The sequence below is a fragment of the Chrysoperla carnea genome, chromosome 4 (assembly GCF_905475395.1).
Source record: "Chrysoperla carnea chromosome 4, inChrCarn1.1, whole genome shotgun sequence".
NCBI lineage: Eukaryota > Metazoa > Arthropoda > Insecta > Neuroptera > Chrysopidae > Chrysoperla > Chrysoperla carnea.
Window position 1 is genome coordinate 61,825,510 of NC_058340.1, and position 22,339 is coordinate 61,847,848.

General features: G+C 29.1%; 1 protein-coding gene across 1 annotated transcript in view; it reads left to right on the forward strand.

The window, feature by feature from the left end:
• The window catches only part of LOC123298835 (tRNA dimethylallyltransferase), a 320,886-nt gene that overhangs the window by 129,105 nt on the left and 169,442 nt on the right, over window positions 1-22,339 (forward strand). The window lies entirely within an intron of this gene.

The following is a 22,339-nucleotide window of genomic DNA, read 5'->3' on the forward strand; positions in this document are numbered from 1 at the left end:
AGCAAAGTGATTATATAAATTTCTAAGAATGTCCTTATAAAAACCACAAATGTGTGTCCAGCTTTGTGAAAAGGTTATTGTACCTTCTTATGTTGTGTAATATTGTCAATAGTTTAGTTTACACTAAAAATAATTACATTAAAACGAGTTAATGATATCTACATTGTAAAGTGTGAATTTTATATAAAATTACCTAATTAAACAATGAATTTTATTCATTAGACCTTAAACTTGAACGATTTTAAATGAATTAAATATTACCTTTTTTAGGTAATATTTGTAGGTTATTTCTAGGTTATTCAATATTTTTAAAGATCCGTAGGTGAAAAACATGTCTTTGTTTCGAAATCTTAGTTTTCTGTTTCTTTATTATAATTACCTACGACTAACTAAAATTACTTAATTCTTTGTTCAGAAAGGATTTGCAATTCTGATTTTGAATTTCTTTCGCAAAAAAGGGGTTATAAAAGTTTGACCGCTATGTGTATCTGTCTGTCTGTCTGTCTGTGGCTTTGTAGCGCCTAAACGGATGAACCGATTTTGATTGTTTTTGTTTCGTTTGAAAGCTAATTTTATGGAGAATTTTTTAAGCCATGTTTCCAGTGCGAGTTTAAGGTTCCGTACCCGAAAAAACAAAAAAAATTGCGATGATCTTCAAGTTCAGGCATTTGATTAGTAGATAGTTACTAATTGATGATTTTATCTAAATTGAAAAGATTATTTTAGTTTTTTTTTGCAATTTTACTTACACCTCGTTTTTTGGTGTTTAATTGAAAGAATTAAAATATAGGGAGAAAAAACGGTCTCGATTTTTTATGTGAATTCAGAGCCGAAAGCCTTTGGGTATTGACCCCGTTTATTTACCCGCTACAAGGGAATCCGAAAATCGCTCTTCAAATGTAATTTTGGAAAATTTCTCAAAAACTATGCATCTAACTTACAAAACACGATTTTAGTTTATTTGTGCTTACATTATCCTTATTACTGAGTTTTATCGAAATGGGAAAGCAGAAATTTCTCTTCAGGGGTACCATTTAAAAATTACAAAAAGCTTATGTTAGTTATTTTTGACACAGAAAATTGAAGAAGCTGAAATCCCTGGTACCTGAAATCCTGTATGTTTAGGATTCACTCAGGTATCGATAAAGTCGATCAAATCGTAAAAATTTTAATTGTGAATTGGATTAAAGCCATTGTCCGTTAATCCATTTTATTGTTGTACAGTCTCAAGATTTTTTGCTACTTCTTAGTTTTCCCTGATTTTCAAAATGATTATGTTAATTCAAATAATTTTTGCACCATGCATTTGTAAAGGTACATATTCTAAACCGATCCTAAAGGGCTTAGCATATTTCAAACTTTGCTCTGTGGATTAAAAATATCAAACATTAATTTTTTTTTAATTTGGGAAAATATTGCGTGTGTTGTTGATAGGGACACACAATAAGATTATTGTACTTATTAGATTATATTTTTTGTTTTGAAATCACTAACCAAAAATATTTAATTTCATTTAAAATTCTTGTTAATACACTTATATAGAAAAAAAATTATTGTACACATTTCAAACTTGCTTCAACACTTGGGAGTTGTAATTTGGCAAATTTCCAACTATTTTAAATATGTTTCCTTTTAATGGTTTATGCTGATTTTATCCTACAATGGTTGGCATGAAACGGTAAACGAAATATTTTTTTTTTATTCAATTAACGCTTGTTTTGTTAATCATAAAGAATAAATATGCTAATTTCGCGACATCTACTTAAAAGTTTTTATGCGCATTTTTATTAAATAAAAGATTAAATTTTTGTTAAAAACTGTATTTTTAAAAAGCAAAATTCCTATTAAACTTATATAGCATAATTTAGAAGACTTTAATTAATTTGGAATTGGATACAAGTTTATTATAATAGCCATACTTTATGTTAATGGCAATACAAAATTATGAAAGAATAATTCTCTGACTTAGTGATGAGCAATACCAATACTTTAAGGTCTTTAAGGTCTTGGTATTGGTCTTGCAACAAGACTCTTTTCGAAGAGTCTGGTTTTCTACACGGTAAAAAATGCATGGCGTTTATTACAATGCTGGTATAGGATTAGGGCACACATTCAAAAAATATATGATAATTATCTATAAAATATTTCCGTAAGATCCATACCTATGGCCTTATTTTCAATACTGTATGGTATAAAAACTTTGGCGCCACTGACATTAACAAATCGTAAGTTCAACTCGACAGTATGATCTTGAGTCCCATACTACATTGGAGATGTCGCAATACTACTCGTTTTTCTCATGATTTTTGGCGCGTTTATCAATAGGCATTATTGAACTACGATCCTAATCAGTATAGATGTAAACGCTATGTCTGTTGTCATACTGCTTGTCACTCTGTTATTCTTACCCTATTTTGTCCTTTTAATAAATATTTCTGGTGTGCCATTAGTAGCATCAGTGACATTACTCTGTTATACAGCCATTGGCGAATAGTATATCCATAATACTTCTGGCGAATCGCCAAAAGTGTATATAATTTAATGGTAAATACATTTAATGATAAAATTATCTTTGTTTAAAATTTTATAGCTAATCAAAATCATCGAAACCACACAGTTTTTCTTTCACGCCTATACTTGTATAGTGATATCGGTAAAAAATTGCTAACCGTGTAGATGATCGTAGATGCTGTAAATGACTTATAAAATGAACCTTTTTTATTTTTCAATTAATTTGAAATCAGTATACTATTTTATCGGGAAAAAGTTTAATCTGACACTTCAAAATTTTAAATTACGTATATGAGAAAGAAACTTCTATTTGTAAAGAATGTCCTGCACAGTGGAGTATTTATTCAAAAGTTCTGGGGAAAAGGCAGAAAACTTAACTCTTTGTTTTGCATTGAAAATTGTTTTAAGGGGTTTCTAGATAACCACTCTATCACAAACAGGCCACTTGAATCACCTCAACCTAGCCCCTGCCTGTTTTGTAAGCCGCAATCTATCCTCCTCTTACGGATGCATGTTATTCTTGTTGCCACTATCGATTTACCGTGTCATTCAATTTATTTTTACTGTATTTGTAAGTGTAATTAAGTAAAGATTTCTATTCAATATTGAAGACGAAGTTTTTCCTTTACTTACTAGTATTTATTTTTAATGTTTATATGAATATAATTAAATATTTGTGATTCATATTTGCTGTTAAAAAAGGCAGTTTTTTCATCAAATTTATCAGACTTAAAGCTTTTTATTTATGTGTCAGGTTTTTTCGTGCGAAATTTTTTGTTATAAAGCAAAATTTAAGTATTCTCTAATATGCTTATGACAAAAAATCTTGCGCGAACTTACGCCTGTTCCTTTTAAGACTAAGATAAGGATATATTAAAATAGCTAGACAAAAGTCCAAAAAAGGGGCAAACTCCTTTTTCCAAGTGAAACTTTGCAACTTGTAATTCCAGAATCATATTACGTTATGGAAACAAAAGCAAGCATAAATAAGGTAAAAAGTGGCTCAGAAGCCTTGCTTGCCATTATGATTGTGCTGTAGTTTTGGATTTATAAAGTTTTCAAACAAAATTTTCAAGCTGAAAAATGTTTGTTTGAAAATCACACAAATATAGCCAGGTGTAGTATATCGTGATCGTACAAACAATTTATTCAGAAAAAAGTTCCTTAAACAACAATTAATTATATTCATTAAATTATACAATGAATATTAATTTATTGAGATGCAGATTACAAAAAAAAACTTTATAAATATTAACTGAAACTCGTTGAAAAAATAACGGTGCCATTATAACAATTTGATATTATACAGAACCAGACCAGACCAAATTCGTAAGACCCCTCTTGTTTATTTTGCTTGGAAATGAGATATCAAAAATTTCCGTACGAGCGTTTAAGACCAAAATTTTCGCTTTTTAAACGAAATTGGCCCTTCTGGATTTATGATCTTGTATCTTCTGAAATAATCATCACACTGCAATTTTTTTTAAATCGTTCGAAAACTTAAACTGCCTTCTTTTATGCGCTGGCATATTGTTTTGTAAAAATTTTATAACTCTCTCATTTTTTGTTTTAAAAAATGTCAAAAAACAGAATTTTCCTTTATTTTAGACGTATTTTCACCTGCGCGTCGTTTTATAAAAAAAAGGCGTTATATAGAAAACATATACTCTTTAGAAAACATATACTTTTAAGTTTATTTTGGAATCTATTGCTCAATAACTTTTATAACCCCTTGCCGCTTTTTACGGAGGGTTGAGAAGGTAAAAAGTGTTAGCCCTAAATTTTATATAAAGTTTAGAAACGTTTTTTTTATACACAAAAACATTTATAAACAAATTTTATAAATTAAATTTACAACAAATTGTAAATTAATTTTTATTATAGGTAAAGTTAAGGCTAGGATTTGAACTGTGTCATACCAGAGTCATAGGAAAGAGAACTGTTACGATTGTTTAACGGAAAGATTGTTCCAGACCTTTATCAAAACATGTTAATTACAAGAATATTATATTTGAAGATATGGATAAACAAAATATTGAATGTTAGTGAAGAGTATTTTTCGTCTTCTTTTTATTTTGATAAATAAACAAGTGAAAACACACAATTGACTGAGTTAATTGTTAAAATACCATGTATAGACATTGTTGATTACTCTGTCACATTACACATAAATACATAACACACATATATAACTGATATTCTCATATAATACATACAATTTACGCCTAATTTTCGCCCTCACGGGTAAACCGTAATGTTAACGATAAAATGTTTCAAACAAAAGTTGTTTATTTTTTATAAGGAACATTTGTCACATTTAAACCTTTTTTTCTATCTCTAACGGTTTACAAGACTCAGTTGATGATCTATGGTGTTCATTCTAGACCTCACTTTTTATTTCCGGAGCACGCAACAAACCTTTCAGCTTGATATCTCTTTTCGTGTTTGAGTTATCGTGTTGACACATAGGCGGACAGACGGACAGACAACCGAAAAAGGATAATTAGGTGATTTTATGAACACCTATACCAAAATTTTGTTCGTAGCATCAATATTTTTAGACGTTACAAACTTAGGACTAAACTGAATAGACCTTGATATATTTCATATATACATGGTATAAAAATTGTGTATATTATCTATCTATCTCTTACTGTTTAGTGTCTCAGACTCAACATCACACAATACTTATTACATGATTAACCAACCATACATACATATTATTGTGTATTATTCTTAAAAAAAAACTTAAATACCATTAATAAATCATAATAAATGTATTAAAAAAAATTAAATATCATAATTTTTTTTTATTTATAATCTTATTTAACTAATTAATTTAAAACGAAGGGTACACATACCAAACCATCGGATCATCTTAACTCAACTCGATTCAACTAACTTATAATTATGGGTTGGTTATATGATGGCGTTGTTTTTTGTTTTTATATTCATTCATTCATTGTTATTATTATTATTATTTGTTTTTTAATTTTTCCTTTTTTCATTGTGCCTTACTAGTCGTGTCATTTTAGCATTTCATAGAGAATGTTTTTGTACTTCAACCTATCGAGTCAGTTTTTTTTTTTTAATAATCAGGAAGGTCTATATATCGGAATCTACATTTAACTTTTTGCCGCTAGAAAGTTTTGGTTTTTGCTATGAGCCAAATAGGCTAATCATTAGAATCCATTTATGAGGTAATGAAAATTTTAAAACCTTGAAAATATGGGCCAGAAACGTATACTCGGGGGGTTTTTAGGATCTCTGATCACTATTCCGAAATCATTATTTCAATATAATCTCCCTCTCTTGGGTTAATTTACCTCGCTGATCCAAAATTGCAATATTCTGTAAATATTCAACAAAATGCATCAAAAAAGTATACTCGGGGGTTTTTGAGGTCACTGATCACGATTCTGAAGTTAGAATGGGGATATACTCCCCCGCATCTTGGGGGTTTTCGCCCTTCGTTGACCTAACAATGTAAATATTCATTTTGGACCAGCACGGTGAATTTACCTTAGAAGAGGTGAGAGTATATCGAAATTCTGACTTCAGAATAGTTATCAGCGATCCCTAAAACCCCCAAATGTACGTTTCTGGTCCATTTTGTTGCATATTTTCAAGGTTTTAAAATTTTCAAAAATCATTTTTTGTAATATTGAGCTGTTTTGGTCCATAGCAATGTAGCAAAGGTAGATTTTGATATATGGACTTTCCTGAACATTTAAAAAAAAAACTGGCTCGATTGGTTGAGGTACAAAAAAATTCTTCATTTTAGCCTTTTTTGATCTAAAATGATTCGTCTATACAATATTATTACGTTACAAGGTATAAATAGTAATTTTTTGTAACAGGAAGTTTTTGTTTTTAAATCTCAATTCATTTGTTAAATTAATTTAAAAGTTAATTGAACAAATGAAGATGGTTACTGACGGGTTTATTATAAAAAAAACGACGAATAAAAAAAAGATCGGGTGTTTCATGGACCTTTAGGAAAATTCAGCCGCACTAACCTTGGCATTACAAAAAAAACTGAAAAAATTAGGGTAGTTTTCCCATCCCCAAAACACTCCAAATAGTAACAGTGAAAACAAATCAATATTTCACCTCGAAAATTGTCTCCCGATGGTTTTTGAGGTCGCTGTTCATGAATTCAACTTTCTTAAACTATCTTAAACTTTTGGAAAAATTATTATCGATTTAAAAAAAATTAGACAGCAGGTATTATAATACAACGCCAGAGTTTCTTTGAAGAGGGAAAATTTTTTATTCTGTTAAATACAGAAAAAATGTATGGTTATATTATAAACGAAACACAAATTGTTTGCAGTGAAAATTTTTATCGTATCAATAAAAATTACCACAAGCTAGCGGTTGAAAAGCAGGAACAAAATAAAAAGCATAATTTCCTTGCGGTTTTACATAAATTCCCAGTATTTAAAAATCATAAATAGATTAAAAATTAAAATTTAAAAAAAAAAAAAAAACATATTGCGGACATAAAAACAGGATAAGATAATTATAAATTTGTATGGGAAATTACACACTAAACTATTTTTAAAATAGTAAGTTGTTCAATTCATTCATTTGGTGGTATTTGACCGTGAGCTCATAATGAAGCGAAATCCCCTATAATGCTCATAATGAGTTCATAATGAAGCGAAATTCCCAAACTGATACTATGTTTTTCTCGTAGTTTACGAGACCGATCTTAAAAATTATCGGTATTTGATTCTATTTAATAAAAACTAGAGAATAAGCACTCTAAAAACAGTTGAAAAACCCTTGAAAAAGTACTTCAAAATGTTGATTTTGCTAATAAAAAGCCGCCAAAAACTTATTTCGGAAAAATACACACGCTTTCTTGCCAAAAACTTAAATTAAATTTTAAACCTTTTTTAATCTGTCAAAAAGGCGGGCATCCAATTTGATGACGTAATATGGGTATCACTATACGAAATAACACAAATAAGTTTGACAGATATATTCATAGACATCTGATTATAATAAATATAAATACTTATTATCTATGTATATATTGTACCCAGCTGTCTACACTGAACTAACTGATGGTCTATGACTCATACCGCTATGACATCACAGCAGGGCTTACCCGCGTTTTAGGTCACGTGATATACAGTTTAAAAATTACGATTTTTAATTTTAATATTTTAAAAGAAAAATGTGCTTTTATGACTCGAAATCAGAATATTTAAGTAGATTTTTACATAAATTTTACCTTTTTTCAAATTTCATGATTTAGTTTTGACTAACGATAATACCCTATTTTGCTTCATTCTGAGCTTACTGTCTTTGTATCCACCAACACATAATTAGGTCTAAATGTACAACCATTCACTGGACATAATGAATTTAGCCTAACACATAATAATTACAAAGTTAGTGGTACATTGTTACTTCTGTAATGTTTTCATACTATAGTTTTGTTTTTCGGACGTACGAACGTGTTGTGTGTAGGTACTCTGTTTTGACTCTTTAATATTAACATTATAAAGGCCTAACTAATTCTAAACTAGCGAAGGAAATAAAATTTAGATTAGATTATAAATTTAAATTCACATTAACCGCTATTGTTGTGATATATTACAGTGTGGTCCATTTCAAATACGTCATGGGGGTAGAATGCCGGGATGTTTCATTTCTAGATATTTTTCAAGGGAAAACATTGGAAAAACCAATAACTTGTGTCATTTATGCCGAGCGGAGTTTAATATAAATAGAAATGACAGTGAAGATACTAATTTTCAACTGTTTGTGAGCCTTAAATTTCTGAATTTGTATTAGAGTTTTCATTTATTACTATGTACTTAATACATGGAATTAAAATTTTCCATGAAGGAAGTTAATCGCTAATAAAATAGTTTCAAATTTTCTTAAACATTATATTAACTGTCGGCGATTTTATCTTTTCTTTAAATGATGACTAATTTTCGAAATTTTTCTTAAAATAATATTGCAATTACTATTTTTTCAGATATTACAACTAATCAGAATATGAATTTTTTTAATACACATTCATTTTCAGTAACACATATAATCTCAATAGAACGTCTATGTTCGCATTTGATTTAAATTTTTCTTCATATTCGTCAAGAAGTAACGAAATACAAAATTTTTTATTTTTCTGCTATAACTCTCTTTTCGTTTTTTTAACGCTTCCTCACTATTTTTACAATTTTACAAACAGATATATAACCCCATTGTTCTAAATACCATATGCCTATGAGTATCTGTTCGAAAGTTTGGTGATTATATATCTTCAAATGCCACAATTAACAAATTCCTGTGCCGAATGTTCCCCGAAATACTACATTTATTATTTTGCACTTTTTCTTTTATAGTTTTATTTTTAATATGCCATTTTTGAAAAACTATATTAAAATAAATTTCAACCAAATATTTTCCATGCATTCAACATAATGATTGATATTTTAAAAAATATTTGTGTAAACGTACGATAATCTATAATATAAAAATGAATCACTGAAGGTGTTGCTAAGGGCAAATCTCGAGAGCACCTCCGATTTCACTAATTCTTTTTTTATAACATTCCTTGAAGTACGAAGATGGTTGGTTCTTAAAGAATAAGTATAAAAAAAAAAAAGAATCGACTGATACGGTACGAAGTTCGCCGGGTCAGCTAGTAATAAATAATTTTGAACTTGACTTGGACTGCACGGTAAGAAGTGCATGGCATTTACAACAATACAGGTATATCCATATAGAGGACGTATACTATAGTATCTATGTTAGCACAACTAATATTACAGTACCGAATAGGGCTATCCGCTAGTAGTTTTGGGCGTATCGCCAACCAGTATGCATTGACTCGTCCGCCATAACTATTGCTAATGTCTATTTCTCCAATACAGTATACAATTTGGCGTTCACATCGATACTGATATCCACAAAAAAAACCTCCTACCGTTTGGTTCTACTAAATAGCATAGGAAATCAAACAAAAACACACTATACGGGCTTGTAGTATTTATTCTATGAGTTGCATTATGAATAAAATCAATAGTGAATAATATTTTCAAACCACTCAGTTTATTATTACGTTAAATTATAATGAGCCGTCATGTTATATATGTTATATGTATAGAAAACTACAATAACGATACAGGACAAATACTCTACTAGTAAAAACACATGTAGATACTTTACTAAACTATAACTATACACTGGGTAACCACCCATAATTGACTTGATATTTATGATATTGCTTAGATCAATTTATTCGTTGTAGGTACATTATAGTAGTGAGTGTCCTGTTAAAAAAGATCCCTGACTACTACTTACTATACGCATTCGATTCTCTCACCCATTCATTCTATTTGTTCTATACGGAAGCCTGATTGTGTCACTGTCAATTTATGAGAAAGTGGCGCTACACTCGCTTATTTTTTAAATGTGTACTACCCACAAGTATAAAACCAACATTAAAAAAAAGTCACGAATTCATTTTCAACAAGTGCACTTGGGGCTTGTGGCATTATGGAAACGAACCTCTTTGAAGGTGTCGGTATTTTGTCATGTGCAAATTTCTAATTAGACATCATAATAAACACTTAATAATACTTTTAAAGGTTAGAAAGTAGAAATGTGCAGATGCAAAAGAAAAACATCAACAATTAAAGCATTATATTTTTTAAATAATACTAAAGAAAATTTTTAACTAACTACATAAGACAAATTATAAACAATATCATATTATCATTAAATCCGGATATACAATTATTAATAATTCCAGACAGTTTCGGTAGTGTCTAATTAAAGGATAGTCATCACCGACTGACATCATCAAAAAGGTTCGTTTCCATAATTCCACAAGTGCACTTGCTGAAAGTGAACTAGTGATTTTTTAAAAACTTGGGTTTATACTTGTGGGTAGTACCTACTCATTTAAAAAATAAGCTAGGGTAGCGCCACTCTCTCATAAATTGACAGTGAGACATTCAGGCTTCCGTAGTTCTATGGTATGTATGCATGTGACAAGAAAGTTGTTAAAGTCACAATTAAGTATTTGTATTGTGTTTATGTGTTTGTTATGTTGGTAAGTAAGTCCTAAGTAATATAGGGGGCGCTAATGATTTATATGACTTTAGTTAAAAACAAATTATATTTATGGGTACTAAGTACTAATATAGTTATTTATTGTTGATTAAATCTATTTATAAACTTTTTTATTTAGTATTTCAGATTTTTGTTTTGTAAAACTTACTGGATTGAAGTAAATGCTTTTAATTGGCCATTGATGTTCTTATAGTATTAATTATTTTCTTAAGTCAACGATAAATGATAATAATAATCGGGTTTAACCTCCATCCATATTTACAATTATATTTTTGTCCCAAGCTTGTAACGCTTATAAATATTGATGCTACGAAAAAAATTTTGGTATAGGTGTTCATAGAATAATCTAATTAGTCCATTTTCGGTTGTCCGTCCGACCGTCCGTCCGTCTATCAATACGACAGCTCAAAATCGAAAAAAGATATCAAGCTGAAATTTTTACAGCGGGCTCAGGAAGTAAAAGGGAGGTCGAGTTCGTAAATGAGCAACATAGGTCAATTGGGTCTTGGGTCCGTAGATCCCGTCTTGTAAACCGTTAGAAATAGAACAAAAGTTTAAATGTAAAAAATGTTAAAAAAATAAACAACTTTTGTTTGAAACATTTTTTTGTAAGCATCACTGTTTACTCTCGAGGGCACACATTAGATGCAAATTTTATAGTATGTGTTAATATGGGATTATTAGTTGTGTATGTGTGACATTTATAATGCATATGTGTAATATGATAGAGTAATCAATACTGTCTATACATGGTATTTTAACAATTAACAATTCAAGTCAATTGTTTGTGTTTCTATTTTCAAGATTTTCCAGCACTTGGCTATCCAGTTCAATTGGTTATAACGTTCTTATAAGCGCGCTGACTCGTTAATTTAAAAACTAAACTTTCTGACTCAAAAGTCTTATTTCCCCAAATAGTATTTGAAAAATAAGTTACAGAAATTCACACATTTAGAGATAACATTCGAGATATTTAATTGCAGTAATGAGATAATTTTTCTTAGTATTCAAAATAGGTAGGATATCTGCCGTAAAATTTTATCAAAATTGGTTCAGCGGTTTGTAAAAATGGTAAAAAAATTACTTAAAGATCGACACCCTTTCGTATTTATAATATTAGACGTAGTTAGAAAATTATAAACGCAATCCAAGTAGTCTAGACAGATAATCGAAACTGTATAAATATGTCAAAGTTTCTTTAACTTTCTATTGTCTAATAATTGTAAAAACATATAATTTATCTAGAAAAAACGAACAAATTTTACAAAATGGTTTATTGAACTTAATAAAACTAACTCATTTACGAAAGTGAGTCATATAACATTTTTGATTAATGCAATTTATTCAAATTTTTTTTTTTTTTTTCATGAAACCGAATTAAACATTTAAACGAATGTGAATTTCTACGAATCAATTATTTTAACTACCAAAAATTATATTTTATAAGGGTGAACCAAGTCAGTCATCGCAGCAGCTATCAAATACACACACACACACACTCACACAACTCAAGTCATGCAATTTTAATAAATGAGAAAGCCGACTCTTCTAAAAAATGAAAAGAAAATATATAAAAAAATATAAAGAACTAATAACATTTAAATTTGAATTAATAATACAATTTTAATTGCACTGAGTAATGAATAGAAACAATACTGACTGAAAGAACTACCCTTTCAAAAAAATACGAAAATAGTTCAATGAACCGTATATTTTAATATCAATGTATGGTTGAAGTATGTTCAAATGTTTTCAACATTCATAATATTATCGAACAATCAAGTTCTTTGATGTGGTACTTTTAAAAGCTGATAGATAGAGAGATGCTATATGTTTTTCTTCTCTTCTCTTTCTCTATCTGTGGATTTGATTGTGGACTGGCACCCAAGGATACAAAGATGGTTTAATTAGTCACAATATTTGTAGGAGTATAGAAAAAAGTCGATGGAAAACGATTTATGCAAATATATTTTACCCAGAATATTGTTATAATTACGAGTTGGTTAGATCGAGTTTGTCGACTATAGAAGAGTTGGCTGAGTTCTGAAATTTTTAGTCCTTGCTCTCAAAAATGGGACACAATTACGGAAATTTTTTTTGGGTCTATTTTTTCCGGTCCATTTTTTCCTAAATCCTGCGACAATTAGGAACTGAAGACTGGTATTTTACTATGTATATAATTTTTTAACTATCCCTAATAGAGATGAACTTTGAACAATTAAATCTGTACTTTTGCCCACTTCGATCATAAATTAAATTAAAGGAACTTGCTAATACTGAGGTTCTCAAATTTTATTCATAGTCACTAAAAATTTTCAACTTCTTTCATTTTGTTAAAAGTATTTTTGTTCTTTAAATTTTTTATCGTTTTTCACTTAAATTTCTCAGCCTTTCTACTTTTTTTCACTGTATTTTTAAGTAGAGTATTTTTGAATCGCAATTTGTCATCAGAAATGAAGCTTCATGCAACAAAAATTCAATAAAAACTTTTTAACATAAAGACATCCTCATTTGAGAAAATTTTGAAGTTTTCTGTTATTAACATGCTTTTATTAGCTTCATACGTATGTTAGTATGTTAGTATGTAATGGAAACTTTGAACATGATTTTTACCCCCTACAAAACGTCGGATTAACTCAAATTTTGGCATACTTATTAATTAACCGATTTAACGATTTCTATATCTAAAAATATATACATTTATTTGCGTTCCCACCATATTTATACTGAAATTTTTATAAATAAATTATAGTCTTAAAAACTAAAAAACACGCTTTCTAACAAGCTCAACTAAAAGGTAGAAAATAATTTCTTTAAATTCAAAAAATCATTTTATCGTACAAAAGCGTGGAATTATTTTTAAGATATTTTAAAATGAGTTTATTTCCAATATAACTCTATAAAATATTTACAATAATTGTAATTTAACACCCCATGCTTTTTTTCGATAAAAGGGTATTTTGAATTTCAAGACATTATTTGCTACCTTTTAGTAGTTCAGCTTGTTACAAAAGCGTGTTTTTTAGTTTTTTTAACAACTGTTATGTTCACCCCACTAGCTAACAAAAAAAAATTTTTATTTACCTTATCGTTACACACTGTAAATTATTAATAAAATATTATTAAAAATCAATTATAAAAAATCGATAATATTATAAAACTGTGTATAAAATAAAAAAAATAAAGTGTATTACATATTAAAATTATTATTTGTTGTATAAAGGTAATCGAACTTTTTTTTCTTACGTTTATAAACTTAGTAGTATTAATATAATATGTAGACTATATAATATCATATATCGCGTAAACTTTGCACAAGTAATAAATTATATAATAACATTATATATTATATTATTATATATTCTACACGAAATATAAATATATTCTCTTATGTTAGCAGCTTGTGTGTTTTATCGCTTCGTTCATATTTACACGTTAACATTTTATCGCTACGATCCTATTTACACAAAAAAATACATTTAAAAAAAACGCTTTTGTAGATGAAACAGTAGGTACTAAATAATTTTTTCGAATAAACACACCAAACAGCATAGTACCACCAATCATATTTGATTAAATACAAAAAATAATAAAAAAGAGTGCGGCATGGGACACCCGTTAAGAACTAAATTCCTTACGAAATCTGTAAAAAAAACAAATGCAAACGTGAAATAAGTACTTTTTTATTTTATTTATACAATTTTATTACACAGCTAGGTTATTCGACAGTGCTCGCCTGAAACTTACTAGAGCACAGTTGATAATTGTGGTGGGACTCTTGACAGGACACTGTCGATTGAACTATCACCTTCACAATAGGGGGATCGCTAATGACTCCACTTGTAGAGCCTGTATGGAGGATGACGAAACCTCCATATATGTTATTTGCATCTGCAGAAATCTGCAGTGAGTCAGAATCTTTTAGTCCGAAACCTTGCATCCATCTATTCTGCGAGAGATCTCGACGAAGAAGCTGTGGGCTTTCTGTGTGGCGTATGGCCTCAAAACATCAAAGCTCTTTTCCCGCTTTGAATATTATCCAATTGAGATAGTATGGAACTATGCACATTCAACCAGATTCGTAAACCCTTCATCTCTTATAATTTAAGAACAAACTTGGAAATATTAGGGCACTTAATAGGGTAGTTATGTTTCAAAAGGATTTTTCCGAAAGATAGAAAGATGCCAGATGGTATTTTCTTATTTTTAAATTTATCCTTTTTTCTTACGATGATTTCATTTGATAGTAACTTTTAGTTCACAAATTTTACAGCCGTGATTGTCTAGTAATGCTTATTTCCATAGCTTTGTATCAACTCTGAGAAGTTTGTCGCATCTGCAAATTGATAGCCAAAACAGTTGACCTTACACCGAACGCAGCAATATTTCTGCATATTTTGATGTTTGGTTCGTATCCATTCAGATATATCCATTTCTTCAATTTGGATGTGATCTAGTACTATCTAGCTCAAACCCAGCGAGTTTTCATGCTATTTCGTTGTCCAGCGTTACATGAAACATTACATGAAAAGTTAACATGTAAATAAACATTCCGTTATTTTAAAGGTATATTTATAATTAATTAAATTTATGTAATATGTAAATATGAATAAAATAATGTATATTTTATATTCTTAGCTTGGTACCTACTTATTGTTTTCTTATAACTCATATTGTGTTCACAATTTTGTATATTTGTTTTATTTTTTGGAGATAAAAATCAAAAATCACTTTTGTTTCATATTGGTGTAATAATACAGAAAGTTTTTAAACTGTTGAAGGTGGATAATTTCGCAGAACTACGGAAGCCTGAAAGTGTCACTGCCAATTTATGAGAAAGTGGCGCTATACACTAGCATGTTTTTTAGATGTGTACTACCCACAAGTAAAAAAACAACTTTTAATAAGTGCACTTGTGACTTGTGGCATTATGGAAACGAACCTTTTTGCTAACAACTATACTATTGCTAACAAATTTACCTTCGGTTATTTTTTTGCTAAACTATTTGCAAAATGAGACCAGAAGGAAAATTATGTGGTCATACTCCTGGTTTTACACTGCGATAGACTTCGTATCAATTTTTTCTGCTCGTCTAGAATTGAAAAGAAATTTTAATATAATGTGTAATATAATGTGAATTAGATAACACTATTTGGAAAAAGAGAACGGAATAGTGGTAGCCATACAATTCCTAATTTTCTACTGACATGGAGTGTTCGTTATACTAATTGGCCTAAATACCACTCATTCGATTGAGTTAATTTCCGTGAGATTTCCTTGTATTTTCTAAGCCTAAAAGATTTTCATGTCTATTGATGACTACTTTTTAATAAATGAATGAAAAACACTTCACCCAAGTCACAAGAAGATTATATTATTGAATAAAAAACAGACTCAGACATCCTCTAAACGGACAGACAAAGGCAAAAAAGGACACAATTTTAATATAGTAGAAAGTATTAACAAAAAAAAGAAAAATTTATATTCAAGTCACAAAGCACTATCGAAAACAAAAAAAATCGATGTTATAGACTATAAAAACGTTTTGCGAATTAATAATATTTGCAAAAATATTAATTTATTATTTACATTATGAAAAAAAAATTTACAAATACTAGTGTATTATTGTGACCGCCAAACGTCCTCTATGTACAAAAAAGAGACATGAAATGACATACAAGAGCTTTGGGTGACAACATACATATCAAAACTGTAAAATTAACCATTTTATTTGTTTATTTCGCTAGAAAATATCCTTTAAAGATTTTGCTCGACTGATTACGGCTATTTATTTGTCCCTTTGCCTCAGTCAGTAAAAATTCGCTTGATTTATATTGAACAGGATCGTGATTTTAAATCCTAGGGAAAAATACTGAGAAAGGATTTTGAAATATATTTTTAGAAAAATAAGATAAAAAAGTCTCCCATACAAGAAAAAATAATATACTTTATTTTGTTAGCATTAATGTCGTAGTAAATAAATCGCGTTACACTTTTGACTAGATTTTTTCGAGGGACGGTTTCTGAAATTTTGACACTTTGAATGGCAATTACTTTTAGAAAATAATTCAAATTCTAAATTTTTTTTAAAAGCCTTCTAGAAATTGGTGAAAATAACAGTATGTTATTCAGTGTGCTTATTTCAAAATCATTTCAAAGGGAGTACAATTTTCTATTCAACCATGATAAAAAAGTTAAATCGATCCATTGGTTTTTAAGGTAAACTACACCGATGATGGAAGGTCCCTTCATAACTCGTGACCTGATGTGAATATTGTTTTGACTGAAAACACATCGATAAATATATCGAGGGGGAAGTTCAAAAATGATACCTAGGGAGTTTTAAGTTTTATCCTCCACCCTCCAGCATTTTGAAATTTCAAATGTCACCCCCAATCATGTGATACCTCCTTTGAAAGGGCATACAATTCTCTATTTAACCATGATAAATAATGAAATCCATCGATTGCTTCTTAAGACTACACAGAAGATGGAAGGTGTGAAATCCATTATTAATAACAAACTTTTATGATATGTTCAAAATGGCTACCATTATTTTGCTAGATAAAAATACACTCTGTCTTCGAAAACAGAATGTATTTAGTCTATCTTGCTAATAATATTTGTAATATATTAATTATTAATTTGTAATATATTAATTAATCTTAAGAACAACCGATCAATTTAATTTTTTTTTATCATGGTTGAATAGAAAGTTTCATTTCAAATGCGGTGCCATTTGAAATTTCATGGCTGGAAGTGAAGGGATGAAACCAAAAAATCTCTTGGTACCATTTTTGAACTTCCTCTTCGATATTTAAATCGACGTGTTTTCAAGAGTTATCAAGGGTGGGTATTTTTTAAATCAATTAAAAATAAGTTTTGAATGATATTTTCGCTGTGACACCGAAAAGTCCTTATTTTGTAGAACCTGTATTTCCTGCGCTGGTCGATGACAGCGGATCTCTACACCGTAATTGTAAAGTACCAGGTTTTTTTTATCCTGTACATAGAGGTGGTAAATAATAATAATAGCCAATTGTATAATTTTTTTTTCATGAATTTATTAAATATTAAAATTTGTAATATATTAATTATTAATGAATAGTAAATAAACATAGCATGGCGCTTATCATTAATTGTATTACTAATGCGTATTTTAACAATCTAATGAATTATTTATGCTGCTTTTGATTAGCATTGAAAGTGTTAAAATGAAGAGCTGTTATTAATGTGTTACATTAAAAAAATTATCGTAACGCGCGTAATCGTAATGTACACGTAATTATATTTTTATGAAATTTGTTTATGAAAGTATATTTTTATGGTTTTTTTTTCTTTACAATAAAATTGAAAACTTGTTTACCGTGTGTATGGATGTGTAAATTTTCTGATTGTAATTTTTTTTAATGTGAATATGTCACGACATTTACGTTTCCATACGTCCATAACCATATGTTTATTTTTAAAATTAATGATCCAAATGCCGCTCATGGTAAACTTTCTCAAATAACACCATAGCCCAAAATTCAAGTACAAAATCTAAGGTGAACATCCAATAGTTGAGTTCGAACCACTTTCTATATACTATCGATTCACATACATTAGGCTACATTTACGACGAATCCTATACTAGTTTTATATACCATCTGATGTCCAACAAAGTTTTGGAAAAACTTACCATCTGATATCCAAAAAAAGATGTTGGAAACACTAAATTTGACATTTACACAAATCAGTAGTTTCTAGTGACTATGCTTGGAATTTCGATTCATGTTAATTTCGTTTCAAGACGTTACAGAATCCGTGCAATCCGATATCGGGTCCGTATTCAGCGACCAAAAATAATTTGGACAGTATACACTTGGTTTGCCGTTTTGTGCCAAATAAGTGAAATTCTTGCGCCCGAAAATATCCTATAGAGTACAATTTTGGACGAAATACTTTAGTTTGTCGTTTTTGTGCCAGATAATAAACGCAATAGCCTCGTAATATTCGTTAATATTCTAAAGAAAATTATGGAGGAAGCGACTTGAACAACATTATGGTGGAAGCTATAATAACATGGAATTTAAATACAGTGGAGGGTAGTTTCTGAGTTAAATCTAATGGTCTGATTGAATCTGTAATTCTTATTTATACAAAATTTATTTTCTTCTTTCTAGTTGCTTTAAAATAAAAACTTTAAAAAAAATCAAACTTTGAACTGGTATGAAATAATTTAGATTAATAATAAATTATAATTAATTAAAATGATATTTATTTTTAATGTATACATATTTAGCTTAATGAATGCATTCATTACCAAAAAATTAACTAAAAAAAAGTGATATTATAAAAACTAATTATAATATAACTGATGATAAAAGAAGTAAAAAATTACTGAGCATCAAAGTTCCATTACTGAGGTGATATTTTCCCTTCGTTGCGTATTTGTTGATAAGAGACTTTTTCCTTTTAGAGGGTAGTATATTAACACTTTAATTATGTACATAAAAGGGCAATATAAAAATTATCGAAGATAATAAATGAGAACTCTAGGATATGTCGAAATAAATTTCGGCTTTTGCTCCAATTTCCTAGATCAGTTTTTTGAATTTTTAAAATACGTATTTTCGACTACCAAGTAGACTGCAGTCCGCCACCAAATTAGCAAAGAGATGACTGATTACTGATGATGACTACTTGGTAGTCGAAAATACGTATTTTAAAAATACAAAAAACTGATCTAGGAAATTGGGGCAAAAATCGAAATTTATAAAAAGATTAGGGCTTGGAAAACTGGCATTATCAATTGCACTTTATATACAGTTTTTAAATGCAGTCATAGAAGTGCGTAGACTCTTTAAAAGTATGAAAAAAGTACGGAAGTGTTCCAAAAAGTTACTTTCTTGGTCATCAATTCATATAAAAATTGGGCATATTAGGGTATAATACTAATGTCTAATTGGTCATATTACTTATAAAAATGTAAAACTAGACTTGATACCATGGCAAAATTTGAAAGTGATATTAAAATTGATTAAAAAACGGAGAAGTTATGAGCAATCAAAGATTGCATTCAAAAGGTGCCCATCTCCTTTCAGCAAAACAAAGTTTTATATATATAATCTTCCTCTATGTTTAATTAGGAATTTTAAACGTTCATTACTTGCATACTAGTAAATATTGTTAAAAACCAAAAATATTTAATTCGATTCCCTATTTGAAGGGACTGTAAAATTGCGCCAACAAGTCTCTAGTTAAATGTAGATATGTTAAGCCTTAAAAACGTCCAAAAATGGCCTAAAAACCATTTAAAAATTGCTCATATCAATCCCCGTTTAGAGAAAGAACATCAATCCATCAAAAATTCAACTCTACAAACTGAATTAACAGCCCATGTGAACAATATGCTCGTCGGTAGGGAAGAACGAAAGCTCGGGAAAATAAAACCGTATTTCTATTAACCCCCCACCCTTCCTCATTGACCTTCAAATACAGTATATAAGTTTATATTTTTTGGTGAAAATAAATGACTAAAATCAGACATACATAATAGTTTTTAAATGTATTTTACACATATTTACTATTATTATACACACATGCATACATACATAAATACATACATACATATTTACTGTTTAACATTGCAAATGTATGTAAAATAAAAAGAATATGAAAATAAAAAATTCAAGGTTAAGTTAGGGGTCCCTCTATTGACCAAGTTCAATAACTTATACAATATAACTAACACATCAGTCAAGGTGATTTTAATAATATAATATATATATATATATATATATTGTATGTATTATTTGTATGTGAATATTTATATACTATAGTTGAAACTAGTTGGAAATTGAAATCATAATTTTCTAGACTAAATGTGGGGGTTCAGGTAGGGATAATACCTTTAAATTTAACCTCTTTAACTCCCGAGCTATAAAAACGGGGTGTTATAAGTTTGACCGCTATGTGTATGTGTCCGTCTCTCTAACTGCCTTTCTGTCTGTCTGTGGCATCGTAACGCCTCAACGAATGAACCGATTTTCTATTTTTTTTATATCGTTTGAAAGGTAATTTAATGAAGAGTGTTCTTAGATATGTTTCAAGTGCGATTTTAGGGTTCCGGTCCCGAAAAATTTGTCGGGGGATTTTGTAAATTTCTCTTTTATAAAATCAATAATATATCGGCCCAAAAGTTGATCATAGTCACCTGCTTCTATAACATTAAAGCTTCTTAAAGGTACACGGTTTGATAGGTACAGAAACTGGTCCACACCCATTAAATGTACCAAAAAGAAGAAATGACTCGTTATTCGCCTAGATTTAATAATTAAAAATATCAAAACATCTTGTATAACTTCCATCTTTGTTTTATAACTGTTTTTTTTTAAGTCAAGCCTATAGCATTTTTTTCGTAATTAAATTAACTTTCTTCTGATACCAATTTCGATTGGTTAACAGATCGGTGTAGATTTGTTCATATCGTATAAACAGGTAAGTCAATAATTAGGCAACTACACCGATCTGTTAACCAATCGAAATTGATGGTATAGACTTGCCTGGAAATAACATGAAAAAAAATGGATTAAAATTAATTTCATTAAATATAGCCATGAACACTTTTCGATAGACAAGCTATATTAGGCGTTTTTATCAATCATTAAAATTTCAATAAAAAATGTCTCATCTAGTTCATCAGATGGATGAACATCGACCTTAAACCGTCTCTTAGACTAATACTATTTAATCCAAAGACCTGGATTTGTGTGTGTGTAAATTTGATCTTAGACATGACGAAAAATGTTGAAGACTTTGAAGAAATTTTATACTTTTGAATTTTACAAACATATTCTCCACCAATATAATTTTTTATAAGGCTTGATTCATACGCTTCCTGAACTAATGTCGAATTATTAAGCATATAGCATCGATAAAATAGATTTGCGTGAGATTTTTCTCTTCAGTTCAAATTGCATATGTATTTTATTGTATCCGACCTAGCTGAGGAAACTTAGTGTATTTGTGTAAATCCAGCCGTTCAAACAATTATCTTGTAAGAAAGAGGTTGACAAAAATAGAAATTTTTCTATTTTTAATGTTTCCACTCAGAAAAAGATTTTGATTTTATTTATGGTTAAAGTTCTGATTTATTTCAAGGTCAAATAGGTTATTTAGAATGTTATTGATATCGGAATATTTTATTTATAATTGAACGTGAAATCGATTAATACGCAGTTTCTTCAATTATTTTAGGAACGTTTCTAGGAATATTTATTTTTTAATGTAAATTTTCTTAATTTTTGTACTTTTTTATAATTATAAGAAGAGCTATCTTCATGACTGTGGATAGTACTAGCTACAACTTCTTTAGCTATAGATGACGAAAGTAATGGTAAGAAAATTATTATAAATGAGTTTAGCTAAGTAACCAAAGACATTGAACATACAAGTTATTTGGCTGTGTATAAACGTACATACATACAAACTTACATACATTGTACCTGTATGTATAAATAATGTATAAAAATATTATATACAAATAATATTTTTATGGTGTTATGGTATGTAGTCAATTATAACACGAATATCTTTAATTAATTGGAGGTAAGTTCTTTAATAATATGTCAAAAAGTCCTAAAAAAATTGATACAGAAGACTGACGTGATCGAGATGTCAGAAGTTTGAGTTTGAAGTACGAAGTTGTTTTCATTTCACACTCGTATGTTTTAAATCAAC